Raw genomic sequence first — 15,812 nt, 5'->3', positions numbered from 1 at the left:
GAGGGAACATATATATATATATATATATATATATATATATATATATATATATATTTATCAACATTGTCTAATTCTTCCTTTTTCTTTGTCCCAAAGATGAGGATGATGAGAATAATAAAGCAAACACAATTTTATTGGGATCTTGTAAATGTTGTAAATGTATATGATACTTTCAGAAAAACTGACATATTTTAATTCTTAGTCCTGCAATCCTGGAAACATTATTTGCTTTACATTTATTTTTCTTCCTTTGGATTCTTTAGTAATGACTTAAAATTTTACTATCACAGAGTTTACACATTTATTATGATTCTTTGCAGGTTTTATTGCTTTTCTTGCTATTTTAAGTAGGATTTTTTTCCCATCATGTCTTCTAGTAGGTTGAATATATGTTATCTGTTGATTTTTGTATATTGTTATTTTTACCACTCAATCTTTTTTGAAAATTCAATATTTGTAGTAGTTTTTTAGATGAAATTCTTAGATTTTACAGGTACACCATAGTGTCATCTGCTTATACTTATAATACCTCTCACTTGCCTAAATGCCCTTGAGTATTTCCTCCCATATAATATTAAATGAAAGTAATGTAATAGGCATTCTTGAATTTATTTTTGACATTATGTCATTTTTTTCTCTACCAATTCTGAGTATTTCATTAATTTTGTTTCCTTGAGATTCTTGATTATAGTACTGTTTCTACTATGAACCAAGAGTTTAAGATAATGTTTTTACATCAATTTTTAGTTTAATATTTTAAAACTTTTGTAGAGCTAGTTTGTAGTTTTATAAGTTTGAAAACATTTATGTGTTTGTGTAACAAACACAGAAACCAAAATATAAAAAAAATCCATAACCACTCAAATACCCTCATACTACCCTTTACAGAGATAGCTCTCTTACCAATAATCCCTAGCAACCACTGATATATTTATATTACTGCTGTTTATCTTTCTCGTATTGTAAAGTAAATTGAAATATATAGTATATTACCTTTGAAGCCAGATTTTTTCATTAAGCAATGTCTTCTAGATTCATCATAATCTTTGTATGTATCACTATTTCCTCCTTTGTGTAGCTGTGCAGTTTTACATTTCATAGATGCACCAAAGTTTGTTTATCCAAACAATCTGCAAGGTTGTTTAAAATTTTAGCTATAATAAATAAAGCTACTAAAACATTAGAGTACTAGCTTTGTGTGAATTTCTGTTTGCATATCTCAAGGGTAAATAACCAAGAGCAGAACCACTGGGTTACATGATAAGCATATGCTTAACTTTATAAGAAACTGCATATATTCTTAGGAGTCTCCAGATAAATGAACAGAACCAATAAATTGTTGTGTGTGTGTGTGTGTGTGTGTGTGTGTGTGAGAAAATGGAGATTGATTTATTATGAGGAATTGGCTCACAGTTGTGGAAGACAAGAAAGTCAGATATTGAATCTAGCAGACTGGAAGAAGACTCTAGGAAAAATCACAGTATGATTCCGAAAGCTATCAGCTGACTGAATGCCTATATCTATCTTTTGGGGAAGTTGTCCTTTGTTCTATTAAAGATTTCAAACAATTGGATGAGGTTCACGCACATTATAGAGGACACTGTGCCTTATTCGTGGGTGTCTACAAATGACCACCCATTTAAATATTTATTTTATCCAGAAAATGCACTCACAGAATTACGTATGATGTTTGGTCAAATATAGGAGCATTGTGGCTGAGCCAAACTGACACAGTGAATTAACTATCTATCATACATCATTTTGGCAGTATCATTTTACATTCTCAGAAACATAACCAATACAGTGTGTGTGTGAGGGATGGATAGAGAGCTTTTTCTGCATCCTTGTTAGCAGTTGGTATTGTCAATGATTTTATTTTATTTTATTTTTATTTTATTCACTCTAATAATTATAAAGTGATTAAAACAATGGCTCAGAATTTGCCTTTGTAGTAGCTAATGATATTAAAATTTTGGTAAAATGTCTGTTTTGGACTTTGTCCGTTTATTACTACTAGATATATTTGTTTTCTTATAATTGTTGATAGTTCTTTATATATTCTAGACAGTCATTTCTTGGATATGTGATTAACAAATACTTTCTTGTAGTTTGTACCTATTAATTTCTAAGTTTCTTTGGAAGACAAAACTTTTACATTTAGGTGTATAATTTTTATGTTTCCTTTTTAAATTATAATCTTGGTGTCACTCTAGAGAACTCTTTGCTTAACCCCAAGTGTGTTAGTCAACTTTCTGTCACTGTCACAAAATACTTGAGGAAATCAACATAAATGTGGAAAGGTTTCTTTTGACCCCTGATATCAGAGGTTTCAGTACATGGCCAACTGGATTCATTGCTTCAGGCATAAAGCAAAGCAGAAACATCATGGCGCAAAGGCATGGCAAAGAAAGATGCTCATTTCAACTCCTGCAGTAGAGTTTCCCTTTACTATCACTTGTATTCCATCCAAACCCATGACCAACTGGATTGTGTCCCCCACATTCAAGGTATGGTTCCTCCTCAGTTTGCTGTTTTGCATGCCAAAACTTTCTGAAGACACACTCACCAATGAGGTTTGTTAATTTCTTATGTGTTGGTCAATCAAATAAAGTTGATCATAGAGATTAATTATCATACCAGGTCTTGAAGATTTTCACCTGTTTTTCTGAAGGTTGTATAGTTTACATTTAGAAGCATAGTTTATTTTGAATCCATCTTTGCAAAACTTGTGTGATTTGCATGAAATTTCATTTTTTTGGCTATGGATGACTTAAAATATCATTTATTAAAGAGATTATCCTTTTTGAATTGAATTATTTTTACACTGGGTTTATTTCTAGATGCTATATATCTTTTTATTATATCTTTGCTAATACTAAAGCTTTATTCACTTGTCTTGATTTGATTGCTATGACTTCACAGCAAGTCTTAAAAGTGAGTGGTTTATTTCTCCAATTTTGTTTTCCTCTTTTGAAATAGATATTCTATTTCCTTTGTTCCTTCATGTAAACTTATAGCTAGCCTTTACCACAAATTAGAGCTACATTTGTCTAGACTTTGTCTCCAGATCATTTCCTGTTTTCTTAGGCTCAAGGTATTTTGTTTACTAAGATACACTTCTCTGCCATTTGCTATTAAAGTTCTATCCATGTGTCAAAATATAAATGAAATGTTACGATGTGTTTCACTCTATATTTCTTGCTAGAATATAGCATTAGATGAAATGAATCATGACATGGCACAGAGTAGATGAAACCGTCAGAGAATCCACCTTTACCCTGGAATTTCTGGCTGGATTATGAGAAGTCGAAGTAGAGCTTTGCCTCCATGGAGGTCCAGCCAACTTCCTCTCAGATATTCATTACTGATAAGATAAATGAAGACATGGGAATTCTTCCACAGATGTGTTTCTTTTCTGAGGGAAAAACACTTAGAATTCACAATGGAGGTTAAAAGTGGTATTTAAGAACAATATATTCCTTTGAAGTATGCTGTCCATACAGTTGACAGTTTGCTCCATGTAAGAGTTGGCATTGCCACAGCACTGAATAAATTCAGACTTCTTAAAGTATCCCATGGTGAAGGTTAATGTCAGACTTTTTCTCTTTTTCCCAAGAATGATGCAGAGAAAGTTGTATTCACTTTACTCCACAAAGAGAAAGGAAAGGGAGCTAGCATATCCTGGGTATTAATTGGTTAATACTTTCTACAGTTATCACACAATTATTGTTTCCTTCTGCCCTTACAAACAAACTTGACAACCAAGATAGATGTTATTATAAGCATTTTCTAGATTAGTAAAATAAACTGAGGAGATCTGATTTAGGACATTTAGGCTAGGCAGTTAAAATAGAACCTCTGTGCACACAGGGCCACTTGCAGGCAGAGGAAGAAGCATTTGTGAGTGGCATACAATATATGGAACACATAAGAGGGACACCATGTGGTGACATCGTTGAACTCTGAGGTCTGTAAATTATGAAGTATTTTTTCATGTTTACATAATACTTTTAGGTTAATTAATAAGTAAGCTTATATTTCAATTAATTTTTGTTCAGTTTATTTGTAAAACACTTTTGTTTCTTTATTAAATTTTCTTTTTTTTTGTTTGGCCACAGGGTCCAACTCAGGACCTTGTGCTTGTAAGGCAGGCACAGAACCACTGAGCTACATCCCCAGCCTGCTTTGTTAAATTTTCATGACATTTCCTTGAAGGAAATTTGGAACAGACCAGGGAAGTTTATTTCCCTGCAGTGGAGAAAGTGGAAAGAATGTGGCTGAGAAGAATAGGAACAGCATGAAAGAGGAGCGGAGAGAAAGAAACCAGAGCAGGCGAGGACTTTTATCACAGCAGGCTAAACTATTATTGTACTAAGTAATTGATAAGGAATTATTTGTTTTTAAAAATTTTGTTGTGTACACTTAAGGTATAAAATATGATCTTTTCATACACTTATTTAAAATTTTAATTTTATTAGAACATGTTTGCAATGCACATGATCACATTTATCATGGGAACCTGGTACATGTACGTAACACATGTTTATTGTTTTTATTTCTCCTGTCACCCCCCTTCATCTCTTGGTTACCTTTTCTTTTGCAAAGATTTTTCCTTGTTTTCTATTATCTATCTTTTAGTCTTCTCTTTATTCGTATTTTGGGTTTCTCATACAAAATTCATATGATATTTAAGCTTCTGTGACTTATTTTATTTAATATGTATCTTGATATACATATACATAATGAAGTTATTACTGTGGTCAAGAAAACTGACATATCTCATATGGTCACCTTCCTTTTCATATGTGTGTGGTATAAGAGTACCTAAAAATCTACTCTCTTGGCAAATTAAAAATATAAACTTCAATACTATTAACAATAGTCCTTCTGTTGTACATTAGATCTCTAAACATATTTAACCTGTAAAACTTCAGCTGAGTACCTTTTGTACTCCATCTTTTCATCATCCCTCATCTTGCCCTTGGCGGGTTGTTTTAATCTTGTTTTTTAGGTTTTACAAGTATGTGAGATTATTTAATTGTATTTAGTTCCTTTTACTTAGCACAATGACTTGTAATTTTATCCATGTTGTCACAAATGGCAGGATCTCCTTCTTTCTTAGAGCTGAAAATATTATATTATATCTACCATAATTTTTATATTCATTCATTGATGGACATTTTGGCAGGTTCCATATATTGGCCATTGTGAATAATGCTGCAATAAACATAATAGTGCCACCCAGAGTTGATGACGCACACCTGTAATCCCAGCATTTGGAAGGCTGAAGGAGGAGTACTGCTGTGAGTCTGAGGCCAATCTGGGCTCCATACTGAGTTCAAGGTCAGCTCAGACTACATAGTAAGACCCGGTCTCCAAAAAAAGTCAGCACCGCCATGCCCCAGAAAAGAATCATGCTGACATCTCTCCAGTTGCCTTGGGTTTATATGGGGAACAGTGGTTGTTGAGTCACTTGGCAGTTCCGTTTTTAATTTCTTTAGGAACCTTTATATTGTTTTTCATCATGTCTGCATCAATCTATACTTCCTTTAATGATGTAAAAGTGTTTTCTCCACATCCATATATTTCTTGTATTTTATTAAAAGTCATCCAAATAGGTATAATATCTTACTATGATTTTTACTTGAAATTCTTTATAATTAGTGATGTTGAAAACTTTTCTGTCCATCTTTATATCTCCTTTAGAAAAAGTTTCTACTCAACTTCCTTACTCATTTTTTATTTGGGTTATATTTTGCTATTAACTTATAAGTACAATAATACTTCGGTTCTGTTGTGAAGAGATCTGTTTACATCTGTTGTGAACAATTGGTTCAAAAAAATTTTGCTTCTGTTAGTGAATTCTGCATTGGGTGACAAAGGCGAACATGAATGTGGCCATCTTCCTCAGAATCATGGAATGAATTAAGTTTTAGAACCGAGGTCCCACTGTATTCTATACTTTGCATATTAACTATTTATTGAATACATGATTTACATATATATTCTCTCAACCCATAGGCTGCCTTTCCATTTTATTGATGGCTTGCTAGGCTGTGCTGAAGTTTTTACTTTGATGTAGTGTCATTTATTTTTATTTTTGTTGGCTGTACTTTGGGTGTCTTATTCCCCCCAAAATTATTTCCAAAACTATTATCAAGGAGTTTTTCTCCTCTATTTTATTTTGTGTTTTTTAAAGTTTGGGGTCTTACATTTAAGTCTTTCATCCTTTTTGAGTTGATTTTTGTTTACAGTGTAAGGTCAGTTTTTATGTGGATGTCCCGTTTTCTCAAAATCATTTATTGAAAAGACTACCATATCCCTTTTGTGTCTTCTTGGTATCTTTGTCAAAATTAATTTTGACGTATATCCATGAATTTATTTCTCTCTACTCTGTTTGATTGGTCTGTGTGCTTATTCTTCTGCCAATAGTAAACTGTTTTGATTACTATAACATTATAGTAGATTTTAAGATCAGGTAGTGTGATGTTTCCAGAATTGTTCCTTTTGTTTAGCCTTATCTGGATGCCTTCTGTAGTTCTATACGGTTTTTAGAATTTTTTTCTATCTTTACAAAAAATGTGATTGGAATTTTTGTAAGGATTATAATGGTCTGTAGATTACTTTGCATAGTATGAACATTTTAGCAATATTAATTCTTCCAATCTATAACATATCTGAAAGGAAATGAAAAGAATCCCGCTTATAATAACTGTAACAGTACTTAGGAGTGAGTTTAACCAATGAAATAAAGATTTAAGCACTAGAACATATTCCATTTATTTATACCTTCTTCAAATTTTCATTAGTGTTCAGTGTATGTCTTTGACTTCATTGGTTAAACAAACTCCTAAGTACTGTTATAGTTATTATAAGTGGGATTCTTTTTTTTTATTTCTTTCAAGGTAGTTCGTTGCTAGTACATAGTCATGCTATTGATTTTTGTATGTTGATCTTGTGTCCTATAACTGTACTCAAGTGTTTTTTGAGGCCTTTGGTGTTTTCTATATGTAAAATCATGTCACATGTAAACAGCAATGATCTGACTTCTTTCTGATTTAGGTGCCTTTTAATTCTTCCTCTTGTCTAATTGCTATAGCTCAGGATTCCAGTAGTATGTTTAACACAAGTGATGAGAGTAGACAGCCTTGACTTGTTTCTGATTTTAAGGGAAAACCATTCAACTATTCACCCCTGAGTATAATGTTAGCTGTGAATTTTCAAAAGTTTTATCTACTTTTTTCATACTTGTATTTACATTTTTTCATATAGACTAGATTAAGTTAAAGGTAAAAAACAAAATTCATTTAGGGGTTTGATAATTGTCAACTAAGAAAGTTAGAATAATCTTAATTCTCTGTAGTTCTGTTTATTGCTAAAAGTACAAATTCTTTACTATAGTCCCTAGGGTTTATGTGGTAGAGGCCTTGTTTGTGCATTCTTCATCTCTTTCTTTGACCTTTTTCACTGTACTCATGATGCCTTCATAAGGTTAATTACTTCATAAACCCCAAAGTGACCCCTCTGCCTGGATTTTTCCTCCCATGAAGTCTACCACTTTTCATTTGCAAACCAAATTCTTAGAATCATAAGAATTTTAATTCATAGCATTCTTTTACCTAGAAAGGGACTTTGCCTCTCAGAGTTTCAGACAAACTCTTGTCACACCCAGTAGTCTGGTTGTGAGTTTGTTGTGTTCTTCCTGCTGCAACAGCTACAGATGCACATTGCAACTCTTACTTGCTGTTTACCTGGGATGTGCAAAATCATTCTACCTTTCTGAATCTGTTTTATTTGATGAGGATAATTATTATCATTTAATTAATTACTGACATTAATAATTGACAGATTCATAAATATCCATCATCTTCATCACAATCTTGATATAACCATTAAATATCTCATCATACAGACAAGAAAATCACTTTTCAGAAATGTTAGGCTGCTGGCCATGAGTCTTATCAATGGTAGTATCAGAGTTAGGACTTGAATCCAGTCATCTGATTCACAGTGGTTTAAAGCAAGACTGTAAATATTTTTTTGGTTTTTGAGCTATCGGTCTGTTTTTTAACTATTCAGTTGTGCCTTTTGTGCTTCAAAGCAACCATACGTTTATGAAAATAAATGTGCTTGACTGTGTTCCAATATAATCTTTTTTGTGAACATTGAAATTTAAATTTCATAAAATGGTTCCATGTCACAGACATTATTCACCATTCAAGTTTTATCAATATTTAATGATGTTAAAGCAAACTTTAAGCTTTATCCAGGCAATCAAAGGTAATATCATCTGTGTAAAGATATGTTAATAGCATATCTATACCCTTGATATGATGTGATAAGAATGGCACTTTATACCAGTGGGCTTCTCCCCAGAACTTATATACTTTGTCTTACAATGAGAAGAACATCAGATTCAAACTGAAGGACATTCTATAAAATGCCTGGTCAACTTCTCAATACAGGATTGTCAAGTTCATTAAAAACAAGGAAACCCTTACCCATTGGGTGCCAAAAGAGATATGATGACTAAATGTAGTATAGTATCCTGGATGGGATCCTGGCATAAAGAGAGGATATTAAGAAAACACCAAGGACGTTGGAACGAAGCAGTTATATGATACAAAATGGCATATCCATCAACGATAGATGGCATATATAACAATGGTCCTAATAGATTAAAATGAAGAGAAAAATTCCTATTGCCTGATGATGTCATAGCTTAATGCATTATTCATGTGCTTGTGGTCTTTCTGGTATAAATAAAGCTGTTTAGATATACATAGATACACAGATGTCATTGAGTTACAATAGCTCACAGTTTTCATTACAGTAATATGCCTAAGTGGAACAGTATATACCATATAGCCTAGGTCAGTGGTGGGAAACCTATGGCATGTGTGTTACTTGTTTTTCAAGACAAAAGATGTTAATTTATGAGTTGCTTTTTTCTAAACTGAAACTTCACCATTCAGATTTAATTGCATTGTTGACACTTTGTGATAAATACGTGGGTTTTGGATTGCAGTTTGAGCACTTGTTTCTAAAAGGTTTGCCTCACTGGCCTAGGTGTATAGTGGACTGGAACATCTGCCTTTGTGAAAATGGACTCTGTTGTGTTCATAGAATAATAAAACTTCCTAGTGAACCATTTCTTAAAATGTGGTCCTATTGTTAAACAATGCATAAGTGTATATACTTTGGACAAAAATGCATCAATATTGGTTCATTAGTTGTGCCAATTGTACTGTAGTAATTTAAGGTGGCAACAATGAATGAATCTAGATGTGAAGTATGGAAATCTTCTATGTTATTCTTGAAATTTTCTAGTAAATCTAAAAGTAACCTAAATGATAATTAATTTTATATAGATAGATATAGTTATAAAGAGTTTTCAAACTAAAACAAAAATGGAACTATCCTCCTTATTGGGTTGTTCAGAGGAGACTATGTACATGAAATTATTTTGTAAAGTGCCAGGTCTTAACATTTTAGCTTTATTCACATGTCCATTATATGTTTGCTTAATCTAACAAATTTTTACTGAGCTGACAATAGTGTATTAGACATTTTGCCAAATTTTGATTAGTAAAGGTAAGAAGGATACAAGCCTTGTCTTTGAGGAGCTGGAAATTTAGAAAAGGGTTTAGTATTAGTCCATATATATATATGTGTGTGTGTGTGTGTGTGTGTGTGTGTGTGTATTCAAGACAAAAGGTGTGTAAAGGAGGGAGAGATGAATTGTTTCATCAGGAGAAGAGAGTATTTCAGCTGAGAAAGTGATTTTGAACTGTGTCTTAAGTAGTAAGTAGGAGCTCACTGGGATATAAAGCTTAAGAGAGAATGGTGGGGCTTGGGGAAACTTGGATAATCAAAGAAGAGGGAAAAACCTGAACAAAAGGCTACATATACGAAGGAACGTGGTATGTTCTGAAATCTGTATGAAGTTTCTTATGCCTGGGCCACATGATAATATTATGATATTTACCAAACCCTCAGTCCAAACCAAACAAGATACTGGAATTTTACACACACAAATTCATTATTTCTTATTACCTGATTTGCTCTTAAAGTGTAGTTTTGTTATGGGCTGAATTGTGTCAATCCTAAAATTCGCATAAAATTTTAATTTCTTATGTCAGAATGTGATTTGCATTTAGAAATAGAGTCTTTATAGAGGTAATTAAATTAAAATTACATCATTAGAGTAAGCAGTAATTCAACATGACTGCTGTCCTTTGGGGAATAGGAAATTTGGACACAGGTACAGAAGAAAGCAATCCTGATAATATCTCGGGTTCACACTTAAGTCTCCAGAATAATGAGAAAAGGAATTTCTACTGTTTAAGCATCCCAGTGTGTAGTACTTTGCTATGGCTCTGGGCAGATCTGATCCATAGTGAAAAGTTTTATTGCAAAGGTGATGAATTAAGTGCTGAATCAATTTTGTCCTGCATCCTCTAGGACCCCAGAAATTTCAGAACTGAATTTGGAAGACAGACATGAGCTAGATAAATGTGTAAAATGTATTTACAAGTGAACAGTATTTGTGTAGAAGCTGAAGCTCTGAAATTTTATAAAATTACTCAGACAGAGGCATAGATTAAAAAGATGAAGGCCAAGGATGGGTTCTGGGGACACCTCCCAAATTAAAGTCGCTGTGTGTGTTTACTGACAAGTATGCTTGCAGGTACCAGGTAAGGCTTTCACTAACAAGGTCATTTAGGGACACATTACATTTTGGAGAGAAAATCCTCCATAATTGAAACATGTCTTGTGATTATCCTCAAAATAAACAATTTTTCCATTTCAGTCAATTTTTCCCTGTGATCAGCCACAAACATACTTGTCAAAACCCTGTATAGAAACAGGCTGTGGTGTCCCCAACCCCCAAGAGAAGTAAAAAGAGCAAAATAAAGCTCTCTTTGAAGCAAATGTGAGCTAAAAATGTAGGTTACAGAAATCATAGGTCTTTATGTGCTAGTACTGCCATGCTTTGAATGTCTCTAAATGCTGTAATTTCCATAGATAACCTGAGAAATAGGGATATCTATGAAAGCTAGTTTGAAAAAAAGAACCGACAACTTCAAGGCTTTAGTGCGAAATAATACAATGTCTGTGTGATACTTTAAAAAATCATAAGGCATTTTCAACTTTAAAATTACCTCGGTGTGTGTGTGCATGTGTGTATGTGTGTAGTTTTAATACCACATTTTTATACATCTTCCTATTTCAAAACATTACTTAACAAGTAAAGATGAATGTCTCTCTTTTATCTAATTTGTACTGGCCTTCTATGTATGAGATGTGATTAAAAATATGGTGAAAGTATAAATTGGAAAAAATCATTACAGTAAAAGACACATTGCCATAAATCCCCCTCACTTTAAATACACTTATCCTATCATTTTTGCCACTTCCTGAAATAGTTCTGCAAGTTCAACCCAGTTGGGTTATCATGGTTGCCTGGGTGTCCTAAATAAACTCAAAATGTTTACTTTTCATGGTCATTTTGATTTTTGAGAAGAGCCCAAGGTTGCAGAGTGCCAGCCAGATCTAGTAAATAAGTTGGAAGAGAACATATTATAATTATTTTTTTATGAGCCTGCCTTTCCATTGGATGGCACTTGACAGCAACACTCTCTCTCTTTTTATTTTAATCGTACCTCCTAAGGACACTCAAGAAAGAAGACTTCTAGAGCTGCTTCAGAAAGTGTCAAGAAAAATGATAAGTGTGTTTGAAGTGCAGCTGGTGTTTGGGGGGATATTTTGAAGGAAATTAATGAAAATGTGTCTTTCACTGTAAGAAATTATTTTTAATTTAAACATTCACTATGTATTTTGATCATACTTCATATGTATACAGTTTAATAATCTTGTAAAAATAGAATTCATTAATTATGCCAAAAGCAAAGAAGTTAAAAGTCTAGGGTTAAAATTGGCCTCATTTAAGCTTTATGGGAAGCCACCAGTGGTCAAAACCAATTCAGGTAATCTTTTGCTTCCTCTTTCAAGCCTCCTTCCTCTGAAGTAGCCCACAATTTCTGGCAATTTTTCTTTCATGGAGGCAACATAACAGTGGGATCTCTAGCTTTTCATGCAATTTCAAATATTCAAGCAAAATTCTCCTTTGATCTCACTGTGCTCATTAATAAATCAGTCACAGTGGTCTGTGCTCACATGATGTGCTCATTTGCCTAAGAATGGTTAATGTGTTCCAGTTTGATTTTCTTCCATATTGCTGATAATTTAAAGGAAAGCATATCTATAAATATCTGATATTGTATTAACAGTGCACAAATTCTCAGTAGTTTAAAAAACATTCATATACATACACACAAATATATGAGTGTGAATACATATATAAATTTATAAGAAAAAAATTAAGATACATCATGTACAGGTACAAATTCCATATGATGAATGTGATCATTATGTATATCTAAATTGTACCAAAAAGCTTAATTAAAAAAAGAAAATATAATGTAAGCAAAACAATAAAATTTTAGGGTATTCTTAATGTTGTTTTATTTGTGTTATGAGAGAGTGATATAGAAGGGGCAAGAGATAAGTAGTTGAAGACATTTGGTGTTTCAATATTGTAAGTAGAATACTTCAGAAAGATAGTTTTCTGTAGCATTATATGAGGATAAAGAACTATTTGGGATGTTTTGTGAAACAGTATGTTAAAACGCTGTTCTAAAATTTCTGTTTTAGAATCAATCACCTGATAAGTATTAAATCTTATTTATATTTATATAGAAAATTCAAGTAATTCAAGGCTATAACAATTTCAATTTAAGTAATAAATATTATTTGGTAGGGATGGTTAACTGGAGACAGGGAGAGCGTATTTCTGAGACTTGTGTGGGTATGCATGCACTGTTTGTGTGTGTGTGCATGTGTGTGTGTCTGGGCCTCAGTCTGACAGAACTGAATAGCACCATATATAATCCACAGAAGTGTTTCATATGAGTAATTTTTTGGATGGAGGAGAGATCCTCAAACAGTATTTCTGGCTTTTGAAGAAATACCTACAGTGTCTTCATGTGGGATAATTCCTACTAAAAATGTTCTGGCATTCTAGAAAACAGGAAAATTGTGATCATTTTTTCTTCTTCTGGGTGTGTTTTTTTTCCCTCTATCCCTCTCTCCTATATTTCCCTATCCCATGTAGTACTTTGTCAAGTCACCTAAACGTTCCCACTACAAGTGTTCCTTCTCCCTGGGACTCTGAAGTTTCTATACCTTTACTAACAGTAATTTTATTATGTACAAAACACTCTGAGATCTGGAAAGGGCATCTTTCTTTGTAAGGGGCATCTGTCTTTGCCTTACATTGATGAGTGAGAGGTAGCAAGCTTGTGACTTGGCAAAGTCCTTAAAATGAGGTAGTGTATGACCTAGAACAAGAATTCAGGACGTTTTTTCTAAATCCATTTCACAAAAATATTATTTTATATTACTCAAATTATCTGTCTTACAGTCTACAAATATGTATACTTTCTGAGCTCAATTTCTCTTGTTTTTTACATAATTATTTCCAGGTTGTCTTCTGGCAATGGGATTTCTGATATGATCAATCTCACAAAATTTAATTCTCTTCCTATTTCTAAGGTTGAACCTCATATAATAATGGCAATATAATTATAATAACATAACATATTTTGAGTGCTCACAATATGTCAACCATGAAATATTTTACAACTATATCCCTTTTCCATTTTTACATAACTCTATGGAGTAGATAGTATTGTTTTCCTTATTTACTTATATGAAGGAGGTTTGAAGAAGCTAAATAATCTCTAAAGTCATACTGTTGTTTAATAATGGAAATATGACTGAACTCAGTCCATTTGATTTCAAAGTTGAATCCCTTATCTACCTATATCTCCTGACCATGTTGAAGTTTCCACATTTTAAACCATTATACCATGCGGCTGACAGTCTGTCCAATGTTATAGCTAAGAAAGTCTAATGCTAAATGAATGTTTACCTGAAATGAAGACACTATGAGTTATCTCTACTTCTCTCTCATTTTTGCAATTCTAGCCCCAAATGAAATAATCAGCTCTGAATGCTTTTTCAACTACAGCACTGAAATTGGAGAGAGGAAAGGGAGTACCTAGAAGACTGAAGGGAAGATAAAGGGCAACAAGGAGAAAGAATCATTGGGGTGAGGGGCAGCAGGAGGGGAAATGGGAAATAGAATAATTTCACCAAGTAGAAGAAACCCAAACCTGACTTACCTGGCATTTCTGACTGATTCTTTCTGCCAGGTCACCCTTTGCTTATTTTCTGACCACTCCAGGATCTTGATAATATAATAAAGTGAAATCCAATATATAAAAAAATCTCTTATATGGAAAAAGTCTCAGTCATTATAAAAACTCACCAAATCCTTATAACAGATATTGCAGGATGATAGCTGGAAGGTAAGACAGAAAGACCCTGAAGTGCAGCTAAGTTCAGGTCAATAAAATGTATTTATAGCTTGAACTTAACGATTTACAACAAAAAGGAAATATGCTGGCTATACACAGCAGAAGCATGTAATAGCCCAGCTCCAATACATTTCAAAGTTGTTTTTACTGAATTGCAGCCAACTATCTAATTTGCTTTCCAGGGCATTTTCAGAGAGTGATTTTATGATATATATTTTTAAAAACCTGACTCTTTTCAATAGTTTAGATTTATTTTTTTGTGTATGTTAAGTATGTGAAATCACAGCATTTTGAAGATATCATAGGTAAATGCATTCAGTAGGTAAATTAAAAATAGATTTAATAAATTAAAACCCTTGTGTCTAAAATAAAGATAGAATAGTTTTATATATTGTGAGGAGTTGATAGAAAAAGATAGCAGAAAATTCAATAGACTAAAGACTTTTGAAGACTGTACCAAGGAATAAAGAAAAGTGTTGTAGCTTCAGCAAAAATTTTTAAATGAAGTTATGGTTACCTATACAAGGTGTTTCTTTCTGGAGATATTGAAATAAAGATAGTTCAGAAAGAAGAGCATCTGAAATATGAAACATTGGGGAACCCAACCCTCTTCACCCACTGGATCCTCAGTGTGCTCATTTGTAAAATAAGGTTAGCATAGTGACACTTATTTGCAGATCTATACTTAGATCAATGAAGTATTTGCCCTAGGGCACAAAAATATAAATGACAGGAAAAAAAGAACTATCAATTTAAGGTACATTATCACAACACATTTACTTCTGCAACAATTCAGTAAGACAACAGAGTTTACCACCTACTTAGCAGGAATAATTTCTATGAATAAGGAGCTCTTCCAGGGCACATCGTACTGTCAACACACGTGTGATCCAAATCATCTGTTATGAATTTGCCTGTATGCCACATTTGCTGAGCAATGTTTGGTCAGAAAATGCATAGCTGGTTTTAACTTTGTCTACTTTATAAAACTTAAATAAAATCAATATTCATTTTTCAGAGCAATAAAATCTAATTTTAAAAATTTAAGCAATGTTTTTTAAAATGCTACTTTCAGTCCATTTAATTGATTTTAAGTCTCACTACTCAGTAGGTCATGACCCACTGCTGAAAGGCCTTGATAATGATAATAATATACAATTACTCAAGAAAAATCTAGCTTCTGTACACAGAGAAGGTTCTGCACTTACTTTTTTGGCATAAGAAAAATTTGGCTATTTCTGTTTTGACCAGAATACAGTGACCTGAAAGCATGGGATTAAGCCAAGTGGCTGTCTGCCATCTGCTAGCAAACAGTATCTTTTAAGTATGCTGGCTTTAGTAACTTCTTGTAGGACTGTTTTGTCAGGA

At 33.0% G+C, this 15,812-nt stretch overlaps 2 long non-coding RNA genes across 4 annotated transcripts in view; one reads left to right on the top strand and one right to left on the bottom strand.

Moving 5' to 3' along the window:
- Nucleotides 1-15,812, top strand: part of LOC147827862 (uncharacterized) — a 348,252-nt gene that overhangs the window by 224,896 nt on the left and 107,544 nt on the right. The window lies entirely within an intron of this gene.
- Nucleotides 1-15,812, bottom strand: part of LOC147827863 (uncharacterized) — a 55,784-nt gene that overhangs the window by 24,103 nt on the left and 15,869 nt on the right. The window lies entirely within an intron of this gene.

This window comes from Heterocephalus glaber, unplaced genomic scaffold, assembly GCF_053883595.1.
Source record: "Heterocephalus glaber isolate CG9 unplaced genomic scaffold, H.glaber_assembly_v1.0 deba00001429, whole genome shotgun sequence".
NCBI lineage: Eukaryota > Metazoa > Chordata > Mammalia > Rodentia > Bathyergidae > Heterocephalus > Heterocephalus glaber.
This window is presented reverse-complemented; position numbering and strand designations above follow the sequence as displayed.